General features: G+C 45.3%; 1 long non-coding RNA gene across 1 annotated transcript; it reads right to left on the bottom strand.

The window, feature by feature from the left end:
* Positions 1-507: 507 nt before the first annotated feature.
* LOC121057929 lies at positions 508-6983 on the bottom strand. The gene is made up of 2 exons (XR_005814021.1): positions 6782-6983; positions 508-930 (listed from the first exon to the last, which is right to left on the bottom strand). It is a non-coding gene; the product is annotated as an uncharacterized LOC121057929 (long non-coding RNA).
* Between the last annotated feature and the right edge of the window lie 7037 nt (positions 6984-14020).

Genomic DNA, 14020 nt, shown 5'->3' with positions numbered 1-14020 from the left:
AAATACATCAACTGTGTTTTGTCTTTGCTGTCATTTCTGGATAAGTGCCAGGATCTTGAATATCCAAGCTATTAACGCAGCTACAGCTTTGTTGGGCACAGGCCTGCCTATATCTGAAAGTGAACAGCACAATGATAATAATAATAATAAAAGAGATCTCTTAAAACACACCAGAGAGGCTTTCCCCCAGCCCGGCTGCAGCTGCCGCAGGAGCGTTAGGGGAGGACTTGCTTCTCGGCGCTTTGCTCAGTGCGCAAGGCGCAGTTTGCAGCCCCACGGGGACAGCTGGTACACGGGTGCCTCGTGGGGACATGGGGACAGGAGGAGGTGGTGGGGACAGCCGCTGGCATCCCAGGGCAGAGCTGGCAGCGGGTTGTGCAGGCAGGGAGCTGCAGGGTGCTTCTCCCCAGTGGGTTTGCTTTGGCTGGAGGAGCACACTCCATGGCTTCGACGCAGTGTCCTGTTCTGCAGGCTGCCTTTGTGCTGGTTTTCTAGCTCCAAAAATGGGAAAGTCACACGTTTGTTATTTATTTCAGCTATTCCCCCCTTACAAATGAAATGAAAAAAGATTGACAGTATTATTTCACCCTAGTTGCTTCCTTAACTTTGAAGTCATCCCCGCCGCGGCTCTTTTGGCCTGCAGTGGTCGGCAGCACGCAGAACAGCTACCTGACGGCAGCCAGGATGTTTCTCCTGGAGGTTAGATGTGGTGCTGTATGCTTCCCTCTGCTTTTTGTCGGTGGCATTTTATTTTATTTTTTTCAGAAGGGTAGGGATTCTTTTGCTCCTTTCTCTTCTCCTCCTCCAAAGATCGGCTGCAACTTGACCTCCTGATTGTTCATCCCCGGCGCTCTCAGGAAGGCTCTGAGTGGTAAATGAGGTTCCAAATGCAGGAAGAGATTACTGTATTTTTCTTTTCCTTTTTAAAACCTTGAATAGATGAAAATAGATGGTAATCAACAAACCTGTGGCTAGAGGAAAAATCCCTTTAACTCACATTTTACTTCAATTACATTCAGGACAAAGAAACACATTGCACCATGTGCATGAATAGATGCTTTATTATTCAAAACAAGCTTCAAAGAGCATTACGTCCCCTATAGAAAATATGCAATCAGTATTTAATTCAATGGTAGGATGCAAATTTAAATTCCCATAAGGGGAAGACTGTTAATGCCATTTAAATTGGTTGTAAATTACAGATAATACACTTGAGACCCGAATACAGATTAGCATAGTGTTGCTTTATGAATCCAGCCCTACTTTGAACTTATTGTGTATTTATCTATGGACAATAAGACAATGAAGGCTTGTTTACACCTATATTTTATTATTTGTCTCAACACATAGGCAGGAAAAAGATCTTGTTTTTAAAATACAGAAGACATTAGCTCCAGTTTGATGGGGATTGGTTGTGTGGAGATGATCTTTGGTTGCAACTGTATCCGTTCTCCTTGTTGCCTCCTCCAGCGTTACGTGTTTCTACAGCTTTCAAATCACACAGAAATTAGCCTGGAGGAACCACCATTTCCCTATTTTATTGGCAGCTGAAGGAAAACCCTGGCGGCCTGGTGTACCCCACCAGTCGGGGTGTGTGTGGGACACCCGTCCCTTGCAGGACTCAGGGCTGCCGCTGTCTGTGCTGTGCTCAGTACCCTGGGTGTTCAGCTGAGGCCACTCGGACCCATGGCCACAGCTGTGAAGTGAGGAACCCGGGCATGACGAGAACATTTAGGGGATTTTTTCAGAGCAAACAAAGCGCTGTGGCTACATCCTTTGCTCACCAGAATAATCATTAGAAATAAGTGATGCGCTTTAAGGCTAGGGTGTTTAAAATGAGCTGCGTGTATCACACCATGCCACATCTGTTTGCTGTTACTTTCTGCGGTGCGTTTCTTACCCATTCTTCTATCACATTTATGTAAGACAATAACTTGTAGAACTGAGAATTTTTATTTTGTAGAAAGCAACTAACCAGTCATTGGAGAAGCAGCCTTGCAAACCACTGAATGAGCTTTTCTGGTATGGGTGTCATTAAGGTCACGCTAGCAACCTTTTCCTGGGCTGCATCTTGAGAAATTTTCAAGCATGGTTCTGCACATTCTGCAGGTCCAGCGCACATTTTTTACATCCCCAGGTGCACAGGAATTACATCAGCTTATTACAAATGGAGTAACAATATTTTGTGTGGCGATAGCAACACACTTGGTGGTGAATTTCTTTCAAGATGGTACTGCTTACCTAACGAGAGTCATAGAAACATGGCCATCAATTTCAAACACCATTTTACAGAGTGGCTTTTACTGTGAATGTCCATGTGGATGGATGGGTGGGTGAGAGGGTGGAGGGCCAGAACCCACCCCTTTTTATTATTTCTAATCCTTTCAGCCTCATCATGGCCCATGGCCAATACAGGCTGCCCCCGGTGAGTCTGGATTTTGGCCCCTGGTCCTGGCACTGCATTGCCAGGAGCACACTTCATCTCTATTCTGGATGTGCCCATGGCTTCCAAGCACCGACCTCATTATGTTCTTCTGCCATCCTGAGGAGCTCACTGCCATCGGAAAGCTCTTTTTAAACAGGGTGTAAAGGTTCTTACCAGGCCTTGCCTTAGGCTTCTTATACCTACACTAGCCAGCTCCCACAGCCCGTGCTGGGAAAGTACATTCCCACACCTTCCCGAGTCCTCCTGGCCCCAAAGCTGGATGTAGTGTTACAGTAATGCCCTCACAGGAAGGCAGTTTCACTCTATGCAAGGATGATACCATTTCTCTATTTCTGCTTACTTAAATGCTCTTGAAACCTGTTCATTCCTCTGGCTGAATCATTACACTGGAAGCAACATATTCAGTAATTTATTTCAAATGACTTCCAGGCCCATTTTAGCATCACCAATTTCCAGAGCACAGCCCCCTCCCCCCCACCTTACACTCCTGATCTGCTCCATTTATTTCTAAATTCATAATTGCACCTACGCAATATGAAAATGCATGTGGTTTACGTCAGCCCTCTTCACCAGAGATGCAGGGCTTTCTCTCCAGGTTAGAAAAATGGTATTAAGCAGCACTCGATCACACATAGACTCCCACAGGACTCCACTACAACCACTCTGTAGGGGATTGCCCTTCCCAGCTTCCAATATTTTTCCATCTGTCAGTTAACTAGTTTATCATTCTTTGAATGGGAGCTGCACTGGTTTTGTTTAGTGCTCTTTTTTTTCTCAAAACACAAAATATCAGGTACTTGATGACAATAGTTTTCTGCATCCTACAAACTTGTGATCCCTTGAAAAACATCCTATCATCAAGCAGATTTGACAAAACCTGTTTTCCATAAAGTGCTGTTGATTGTCATTATTTTATGCTCTCGTCTTTTAATTTTTTGCTGATTGCGTCCCCTATCAGCCTTTCCTATGACTATGCCTGGGATCAATGCCAAGATAACTGGTTTAGTGTCTCCTGCGTCATTCCATTGGCTTTCTGAAATATTGGCCCAACATTTGCTTTTAGGGCTCTCCTGCTCTTCTTCTCATTTGTTTTTTATTCCTCTCTCCCACTCCCATTTTTTAGGATTTTCCCAGAGCTTAAAGACATTTCAGAGGACTCCTCTGCTGGTTCTTATGTTACTCTTGGGTACAAGGTACTTAGGCCGACAGATTTAAAATAGTTGCAGTTTATGAGTAACCATAAGCTAGGATTTCAGGTCCATATGTAGAGGAAAAGCATGATCTTCCTGCTGAAGTTCAGACATGGATCTAGGTTTTGTCTGGGTTCTTCCAACACTTTTTTTTGCGTGAATGAGCACAAAACATTTACATTCAGTGGGCCAGCTCAGCCTTTACTTCATCCTTTTCCCAGTGATTTGCACCAGTTCAACATGGGCACAAACACATTACCAAATCAGTCTGACATTTATTACTGCACTATCAGCACTGCCAACTCAAATCTGATTGTCCTCTGATAGAAGTAATTTGGTTTTGAAATGGTCATCAGTAGCATTATATGTGGGTCCTGGATTTTAGGATGCAAGTTTTGAAGTTTCCTGCTATCACTAAATACCAAATTTCCTAGGCTCCTCTGTAGAATGAATAAGCTAAACTAAAACCCTTTAATTAATGAGGAACGGCTACGTGTTTTCATATCAATCCCCCCACCGTGGTCAGTAGTCAGTGTCACTCCAAGGAGACAGACAGTAGAGTCACTTCCAACATCTGCTTGATGTTTACTCGGGGGGCTTGATCCTGCTCTGAAGGTCTCATTGATTTCCATTGTAGGAGATACCCAGCACTTCATAGCCTCGTGGTCCCAGGAGTATCTTTGCCCAAAATTTGGTAAGTGGAATATAGTAATTACTTAACTGTCTCCTTTAATTAAAGCCACTTGGAAGCTAGGCTGATAGACATGCGTGCTGCTGCCATGGATAGCTCACAGACGTGACAGCGACGTGTCTCCCTCTGTCCTTCACCCCACACCACGGCCCCTCTCACCTCACACCACGGCCCCTCTCACCTCCTTTCATCGTGTGTAATTAGAGGAACTTCCTCCTTTGCCTTGTAGGCTGCAGATACCAATTTGCAACCTCCATTTAAGCAATGATTAAATGTCTTCAGAGCGAATGCAGGGCATGCCTCCAGCCAGTGCTGCCACCCCGTCCTTCTCATACTATGCAGAAGGTGCACGTCCCCATCTCCTCACTTATTTCCCTAGGTCCACAGCTTTGGAGCGGGGCAGAGCACCCTGTAGCAAGGGCAGGCGTTGAAGTGAATCCCATAGCTGCAGCAGAATGGGGCCACGCGGGCCAGAGAAGGGTTAAATCACAGCTGAAATCCTCCCTGGATGCTCTGTCTGGTAGCCTGTTTCACCATGCACAGGGCTGCCTAGCGTTTATGACTTTGAACAGAAAGCCAAGTTTGCTCTTTGAGTTTCTGTATGAAATAGTGTGATAACATATCAAGCGGCTAATGTCAAGAGACTTTGGGCTATATTCATAAATGCTTCAGTGAATCGGTAAAGACAAAATAAATTATTGCTTCAGAAGTTTCTTCATTCACCTGCTCCAGGCAAATGGGAAAAGGACAATCAATATTTCTTTTTGAAATGCCAGAAATCCTACACGTATGAAATTTCTTGACAGTCCCTACATTTGCACTGGGATTTTATGAGGTTGCATCAGTTGACCTTCCCCCTTTCAGAGTTCATGCAAGCTGAAAAAAAGGAATTGTAATAAATATAGCCACAGATGGATTTAAGCACAATACCACAAACCAAGGCATATTCAGTAATCCAGAAAATGGGCCATGTTCTAAAGGGAGTTCATTCTGAATTCCCAGTAAAGAAATTGATAACATTTCCCTTTGAAATGGAAATGAAGTGGAGTTCAGCGGGACAAAGTTTTGCTCGGTAAAAACCTCTGATTCTGAGACAGCACTTCAACAAAGCTTCATAGATGAGAGAACAGGAAGCTTTTGTTTGTTTGTTTGTTTTCTATGGAGAGCAGCAATTTAAGGAAGAAGGAGGGAAGGAGGTGGTGGTGGTACAGCCCCAGCTACCAAGCCAACCATCGTTCCTTCAAAGAGCTGCATCTCATAGCTGGCGGCATGGCCAGTCTTCATATAACAGCATGGACTTGTGTCTTCAGTGGCTTTTAGCTCTTGAAGCCATCAACCTTCTTTCTTTCTGTCTTTGCCTTTTTCCTGGCAAGCCTGTTTTCCCCTCAGCCACTTCCACACATCCCTCCGTGCATGCGAAAAACATTCAGGTTTCGCAAAGCACCCGTCTTTCCCTTTCCTTTACATTTCCCTTGAAAACATTCCTTAGCCATGATACCTACAAATCTCTCCCATCTGGGGCTAGTTAGGCAAATTCACACTGCAACTTCTGCTGTTCTGCAAGCCCTCTTCTATTTATTGTTCCCCCACTTTCTCAGCCCAGTTCTGAGCCAATTCTGCTCAGCTTTTGCACCCTGCTGATGTGGATTTCATGGCAAGGGGCTCTCCATTTCACAGCTCACCTGCAAGATGCCCTGCACAGGTGCCTTAGCTGTCAGGTCACCCGGCTGGAGTCACCAAGAAAGGGCTGGCTGGGATTTTGCACACTATCTTCCTCTTCCACTCCAGTTATGGAAACAGAGCCCTGCTGCCTGCAAGCTGCAGGTGCCAGTGTGCTGTGCAGCAACACACTCGCTTTCTGAAGGCAAGCTCTCAGCAACCAAACAGTTAAATAGTCAGCTTCTTGCTAAGTTCAGTCACTCTTACACCACTCACAAACACTGCTTTGTGCCTTGAGCATTATTTGCACAACGCTAGATGCTTCATGGAAAAGCTAAAATTCAGGCAATAAAGCAAGCCCAATTTGTTTCTCGGGCATTTCAGACATCATTCTGATGTAGACACAACTCCTGCAGCCTACCCCTATTTCAAGGAAAATCTATGGGTCAAAACACTTTCAGGTGTCTCTGACAGAAATACTGTGTGTCAGTAAATAAATCCTAGTTTATGAAACCGGCTCGTCAGTATGAAGAACAGGGAAGCCATTTTCCCACCCCGTCTCATCCCTGTCCCTAAATACGCAACACGCACCACATATGTGGAGGTGAGACCTATGTGATAAATTGCAGAGCAATGTGCTAAATGAATTTGTATTGCACCCCCAAGAGCCTCCCCTGCCCTCTGACTTCTCCTCCATCTCTCAGGATTTACTCTAACATTCCTCTGAACAGCCACCATTTAAAAACAGAAAAATAACCCGGAAAGCCCACCATCACCAAAAAAATCCCCAGCCACCTGGACGAGGATTTTTTTCCTTCTTCCAGACATGAGAATTTCCACAGAACACGACCTGGCCGGGTGATAGGAGGAGCAAGATGTAGTCCTGGGACAGTAAGCAGTTTCTCTGTACCTAGCAACACCATGCCCCTAAGGCTTTCATCCTGCAGCCGGGCACAGGCACACAGACTGGGTGCAGAATCCTCCCCGTTCGACGTGGCAGCCTGTCACCACAAGCATGGCGCAGGATGGGAAAGCAGAGAGTCAGACTGGGCAGGGTTCAAATTTAATCTTTGCAGAGATGGAAATGAGAGGGTCCTGTCCCTGGGCAAGAGAGCTTTACTGTCTCCTAGTGACACTCGTTTTAGATCTGGAAGAGCTCCCGGAAAGGATTTAAGTATGAGACCTTTGTTTTTGAAAATACAGTTTTGGCTCATTTCAGAGGAGTTTTATGGTTTTCTGCGGGCATGGACAACTGGATTCATGACAAGTCCTTTTGTATCCTTTAGCAGCAAAAGGACACAGAAGCCATCACAATGTTTCTAAAAGTTTCCTAGCCCACATTTGCTCATTTTTCCCTAATATGTTCAATCTATGCAGCATCACCGTCATCTGGCATATACACATTTTATTTACATTAACGTAGCACAACCCATGTAATTTACTTGGACGAAGTCAAATTGATTCAATTTTGTGCTCTCGATTCTATTGCTAAGAGCTAATTTCCTTTACTTCATGCATTCGGGCCCAGTGCTCCCAGGATCAGAAAGTCTCAGAGGCCATGATGTACCATTTAGTGATGACCATGAAGAATTAGGTAGTAGTGAATTTGTAGCAATATATATAAATATCATACCATTTAAGCATGAACCATTATTAATTCAAAGAACCAGCAGTGAACTGTAATGTGAATCATGTGTTCTCAAACCTGCTGCAGCTTACATCATCCATTACTAGTGACCGTGCACATCAGCTGTTGTCAATTATTTCTATCCGCATTGCACATAACCCTAGTCCAGAAGGGCTTTCAACCATCACAGCGGAGGGATGCCATGTAATTTGACAGATAGTACAATTAGATGCTCAGAGTCCTGCAAGCAGCAGCTTGGAGCCCTCAATGCTGGTGGCAGCGTGATGATGTCCATGACCTGAAGTCATGGAGGCTGGGGGAGATGCAGAAGTGTGGCTGGCCTCTGCTGGGCTTATGCCTGAATGTGTATTTTGTGTTGTCCTCACTGGTACAGACCAAAGAGGACTGGATCCATGTGATTTCCTTAGTGCTGGGGACTTTTTTGTCCTTGGAGAATGGTTGAGATTTACTTCAAACATCTTTAATAAAAGAAAATGATGATAAACCATTCTCCAGGCAAGAGTTGTAAATACCACTGTGTATATTGGCTTTTAAAATAGAGACACTAGCCAGAATATCTCAGACTGTGCAATTTAGTGTCTTTTATCATTTCATCTTCCAGTTATGGGAGGAAAAGAAGTGATGTCTGGAAGATAAATTTTACATGAGGAAGAAAACCCCATGTTTCTAATATATTTAATATTTGAATGGTGTAATAGAAAGGCCAGTCTTAATATTTTTCCAAAAGGGGACTTAAAAACACAGTACCTCCTGCTTGTTGTTTGGTCTAGCACACCTGTTTTTTTTTTTTTTTTTTTTTTTTTTTTTAAACATATAAGCTTTCATGAGATTCAAATCTTTCCCTTCTTCAACATCAGAGAGATCAAAATTGTCATAGTCTAATAATCCCAGTATTTTTTCATGATACACTGGCTGGTAACAATGGGTTAAGCTGTGGGCTATTAAACATAAACTACAGTAATGCCTAATTCACAGCTGAATGGAGGATGCAGACTCTACAAGTTTCCGAGTTTAAATTATAACAATAATTTTGACGGGTCTTCAAGATCTTGTACTGAAACAGATGTTCATACTTTACTTCCATGTGTAGCATAGCTATTGAGCAAAATTGAATGGCAGAGCAGATGCAGTCGATATGTGATGTATGTGATTTGGTGACCTTGTAGAAGCAAGGAGGAAATCAGACTTCACAACTGGTTGTGGTCTGTTTGCTGTTTGTGGAAGGTTCAGACCAAGAGGTGAAGAAAATTGGGAGGTGTCATGGTTCTGGCTGGGATAGAGTTAATTTTCTTCACAGAGGCTTGTATGATGCAGTGTTTTGGATTTTTGATGAAAATAGTGTTGATAACACATGGATGTTTTAGTTATTGCAGAGCAGTGCTTACACAGAGCCAAGGACTTTTCTTGTGCTGCCCTGCCAGCGAAGAGGCTGGGGGTGCACCAGGAGCTGGGAGGGGACACAGCCAGGACAGCTGGCCCAGACTGGCCAGAGGGATGTCCCATACCTCATGGCACCATGCTCAGCAATAAAACTGGAGGGAAAGAAAGAGGAAGGAGGGAACATTTGGAGTGATGGCGTTTGTTTTCCCAAGAAAATGTTATGCAGGACAATCCCTGCTCTCCTGGAAGTGACTGAACACCTGCATGCTGATGGGAAGCAGTGAATGAATTCCCTCTTTTGCTTTGCTGGTGCACACATGGCTTTCGCTTTACCTAGCAAACTGTCCTTGTCTCACTCCATGATTTCTCACACTCTTATGTTTCTGATTCTCGCCCCCATCCCACCTGGGGACAGTGAGCAAGCGGCCATGTGGGGCTGAGCTGCCTGCCAGGTTAAACCACCACAGTCCTTTTTGGTGCCCAACATGGGGCACAAAGGGATGAGATGATGACAGATTTGACTGGAGTGTGGAGTGTGCTAGATCAAATTTATAGATGCTATAGCTGTTTAGCTGCTAATTGGCAGGCTCCTGCGCTTGTCACAAGGCTTGCTTACCTTACTGTATGTTGGAGTCATGTGATGGTTAATGGCTGCTTTTGCTTTTGCCATTTACTCTGCTCCTTATCATCTCGCTTTGCTATGCCTGGGAACATTTTGATAACAGCTATGGCCATGAGCCTGGAGCCTGGGCTGGCCGACGGCCAGGGCATCACTGCTGTTCCTGTGCTGCTGTATTGGACAGCCTGGAACTCCAGGCTGAACGCCAGTCAGAGGGACTGTGACCTGTGGATGGGCCCACGTGGGAGCATGTATACCCTGCAGCATCTCTAGCCATGGATAAGGCCACTCCAGAGCAAGTGCACCATGAAGCATCTGTGGCCACAAAGAAGTCCATGCTACAGGACGTACAACTTGCTGTGTCCATGGATAAGGCCATGCTAGAATACCTCAGTGTCTGTAGCCATGGATAAGACCATGACACAGCACGTGTCTGAAGGGACCTCTAAAGGGGCTGTGGCCAATGGAAAAGGCCATGCCAGAGAAGGTACACCTCAAAGTAACTGTGGCTGTGGGTAAGTCCATGCCACAAAAGGTATACCTCTGAAGAGGCTGTGGCCCGGTAAGTCCACACCAAAACAGGTAGACCTCAAAGTGTCTGTGGCAATGGATAAGTCCATGAAACAGTAGGTAGACCTCTGAAGAGGGTGTAGCTCATGGTTAAGTCCATGCTGGAGCAGGTACACCTCCAAGGGACTGTGGTCAATGGAGAAGCTCAGGCTGCAGCAGGGGCAAGGGGAGGAATTCATTTCAATGTTAAACCGTGGCCTGGTCCAAAAGGATAAGGAGTGGAGATTGTAATGAATATGCCTTTAAACTGTTGTAACCCATGATCTGAGTTGCATTTCATAGGAAGTCCTATAGCAGGAACCACTCAGACCAACAGAGGATGAGCCTTACAAGAAGCAGTGCAAGTTCAGGAGTGACCTGAGCTGAGCTGAGCTGGCTTTGGTGTCCAGTAACTCCACACAACACACCGCCTCTCCTGTCCTGAGCAACCACCATAACACATAGAAGCTGTGGTCCAGAGACTGAGGGAATGATATCTGTGTATTAATCAAAGGATGGTGACTAATGAGGAGGTATTGGAAAGCATGGAACCTGAGCATGACATACGTGGTATGGAATAAGGGATGGATATTGCCTTGGTTTTGGCTGGAATACAGTTAATTTTCTTCATAGAGGCTTGTATGATGTAACAGGAGATTAGACGGCAAGCAGGATAGGATGAATGAAAGAAATGTCATCTCTGCCATGCAATCTGTGTGCAAAGTGCAACTCTCAAAATGGAAACCTGCTTTTCACATGACATGTAGGAAAACAAGGAGTACAGAAGCTCTGCACTTTTCTTTCACCTAATTAAAACACAGAAATAAGCCAGCCTTAGCAAAAATAATAGTGCGTGGCTAATTAGCCCTCACTTAGAGACAGGAAAAATTGTCACAGGGCTGGCGAACTCAGCCCCACCTGTGCGTCCTCAGGAGGCCAAGGTGTGTGGAGGCTTGGAGGGGTGAGGTAAGGCCAACCAGCAGGATGCAGGTGGTACGTGCACTGGGATGACCAGAAATGGATGCTGCTGAGGCACTGAAATATCCTTCACTTTATGAAATACACTTCATAGCATTTGAGTGCATAAATCATCATCCCAGGAGCAATTTGTCCCTCAGATCTGCCACATAAATCATGGCGAAGTGGCAGGAGTGGGGTGTTTACTTGGCTGTGGAGCATGAAGGGGACTCAGGCCTTTAGGCCTCACAGCACTTCAGGCCAAACCCCTTTCCTTCCACCATCCTCCTGTTTAAGTGCCAGCGCCGCAGGCAGCGACTTCCTTGGCTCCCAGTCTTCTTTTTTTTTGTAGGACCATACTCGTCCTGACTAGTCCTCTGCTGTCACTTGCCCTCCCTCTTGACCTGGTCTTGGCCTGCTGGGCCATACCTGCCCCATTAGGAGTTCTTCAATCCCATGAGAGATGCCACTTGTCCATATGGTGCAGGTGGCCCCAAAGCGCTCCAGTTCCTCATCCCTGCATCCCACCCATGGAGGTGCCTTGAAGACCTCACGGTCGAGCACTGCAGCCCAACCAGCTTGCAGTTTGAAGGGGAGCTCAGTCCTGCCAATGGAAATACACTTTTCTGAAGATTAGTGCAAATGTTTGAATAACAGTATGGGTCAGGAATTGACAGCTTCTCTCAATGGTTTGTGTGTTTTCTGACCCCACAGCATCACTTCTGGCCACAGAGCAACCAACACAGATTGTGCTTCTGGAGCACAGGTTTACCCAAAATCAGTTTTCTGACAAAAAAGCACTCTCCTGCAGCATCATCAACATGGATTTCATGACCACACAACAGAGACAGCTGAAAAAAAAAAACAAAAAAACATCCTATAAGGTCAAACACGTTATAGGCCTCAGCAGGGTTCATTTTCCTCCACATATCTTCCAAAATAATGTTGATTGATGGCTGACAAAGCATCTCTCCCTCTCCGTCTGTACCCACATTTGTGGAGGCAGGGGTCCTTGCTCACAGAGCCATTTTGGGGTCTACATGTGGCAATGCCTGTGGTTTAGTCAGCCATCCTCAACACAGGTGTAAAAATCCTGATTTAAGCCTAACTATGGCAAAGTAATTATTTCTGAGCCATGATGGCAGGCAGTCCCAATTATCTCTAAATAGGATATGAGGAGTGTGGGGGAAGAAAACTTTCTGTCAGGAGAATCTAAGCTAGAAGATGCTGAGGAAACCCCAGACACCAGCAAAATAAATAGGAGGCTTTCAGGGTGGGGAATTAGGTCGTGTTATTGCTCTTCAGTTTCCAGTAAGCCCGAGTCCCATGAAGAAGACAGGCAGAGGATGTTTCTTTTTGTGCCGTGCCGTGGTGGAAAGGGCCTCACCACAGCCCCTACCTCCTCTTGATGGATCAATTCTCCCAGAGGCGGCTCTGATGCTGTTGGCAGCACCCTTGCCCTGGTGGCTGCACCCACAAATGTCGGTGCCCAGCAGGGGAGCCTGAGCACCACATTTTAGTGCTTGCCAGCCACTGAGCTGGCAGCCTTTCCTTTGCATTGCCAAAGGAGATCCTGCTCGATCCCTTGCCTTGTTTACTCGGCCGGCATTTAGTGTTTTTGGGCTTCCTCCCCATCAGCAGGCGGTGCTGCCAGGCAGCTGCATCTGCAAGAGCTATATGTAAAGATATTCAATGGGATTTCAGACTCATTAATAATGTTTTACAGTGTTATCTCAAAAAATATTTACAGCTTTCCTTAAACGTTACAACTAACTTTCTGATTTTAATATACATTTGTCCCTTGGGTTTTTCACCCATTAAGATAGATTAAGTGACTATTCTAATGTACAATAGCAGATTTTGCCCTGTGGTTTAGCGGCTGGCTGTGGTTGACTGATACCCAGCCCTCTGAATCCCTGCTGAGCATCTAAGCTCTATGAGCTGCAGTGAATGCATTTAATCTACATAAAAAGAACACAAATTGCATGTTAGCCTTTTTGAGCCTAGTAATCAGTTTTACAGTTTGCTCGGTACGTTTCTCCACAGTCCTGGTGGCTCCAAGGAGGCTCCAAGGATTCTTCGTCTTTTTTTTCCCCCCACCTCACGTGAAAGAAAAGTGTTTGCATTTTGATTGTGCTTATTCCATGACCCCCATAATTTAACCATTGTTCATATTTAGTGCCTACTGGAGTCCTGCGGGGCAGCTGATAACAATAATTTGTAATAAAGTGTACGCAAGCTTGATTTTTTTTGTTCTTGTTTTCCCTAATAATGCAAAATTAAATTTGTTAATTAAAACAGATGAAATCAAATAGGATTCTGGGGCTGCAAAAATACACAGATTATCCTGGCCTCGCATTTAGGATGATTATATCATTTGGCATGTATATAGTGCTTCAAAGCAGCATAGCAGTTAATCCTTACCCTACCACCCCTCTGAAGCGTGCTGCTATTCCTCAATTTGCAGCTGAGGATGCCCAAGCAAAGAGGTTAATGCCAGAATTATCCAAAGCCTGCACAGGCACAAGTGGCTTGCTGCGGGCTCCCACAGTAGTGGGATCTTCAAAAACTGGGAGATTATGGCAGAAGGCTGGGGGTGTCCTGAGCCTTGGCAGGGCAGAGGATTTGCGGGTGCAGAGCCAAAGCGGGGTGCAGGGCTTGGTTGGCATGCTCAGAGCCAGAGGCACTTGGTGCGTCTTGTCATGGCAGCAGCACACATAGACGAGGTGCAAATTAAATCACACATCTGCCAGCTGTTGCCCTGCTTAGCATGTGGATGAGAAGCTCGTCCCAAAATTACTGTAATCCTGAATGCATGCGTGCTCTTTAGAACTCGGAAAAAAACAAAGCCAAACTAAAGAGTAGAGGAAAAAAAAAAAAA

This window comes from Cygnus olor, chromosome 1, assembly GCF_009769625.2.
Source record: "Cygnus olor isolate bCygOlo1 chromosome 1, bCygOlo1.pri.v2, whole genome shotgun sequence".
NCBI classification, from domain to species: domain Eukaryota; kingdom Metazoa; phylum Chordata; class Aves; order Anseriformes; family Anatidae; genus Cygnus; species Cygnus olor.
The sequence above is the reverse complement of the archived record's forward strand: the minus strand, read 5'-3'. Positions and strand labels throughout refer to the sequence as shown.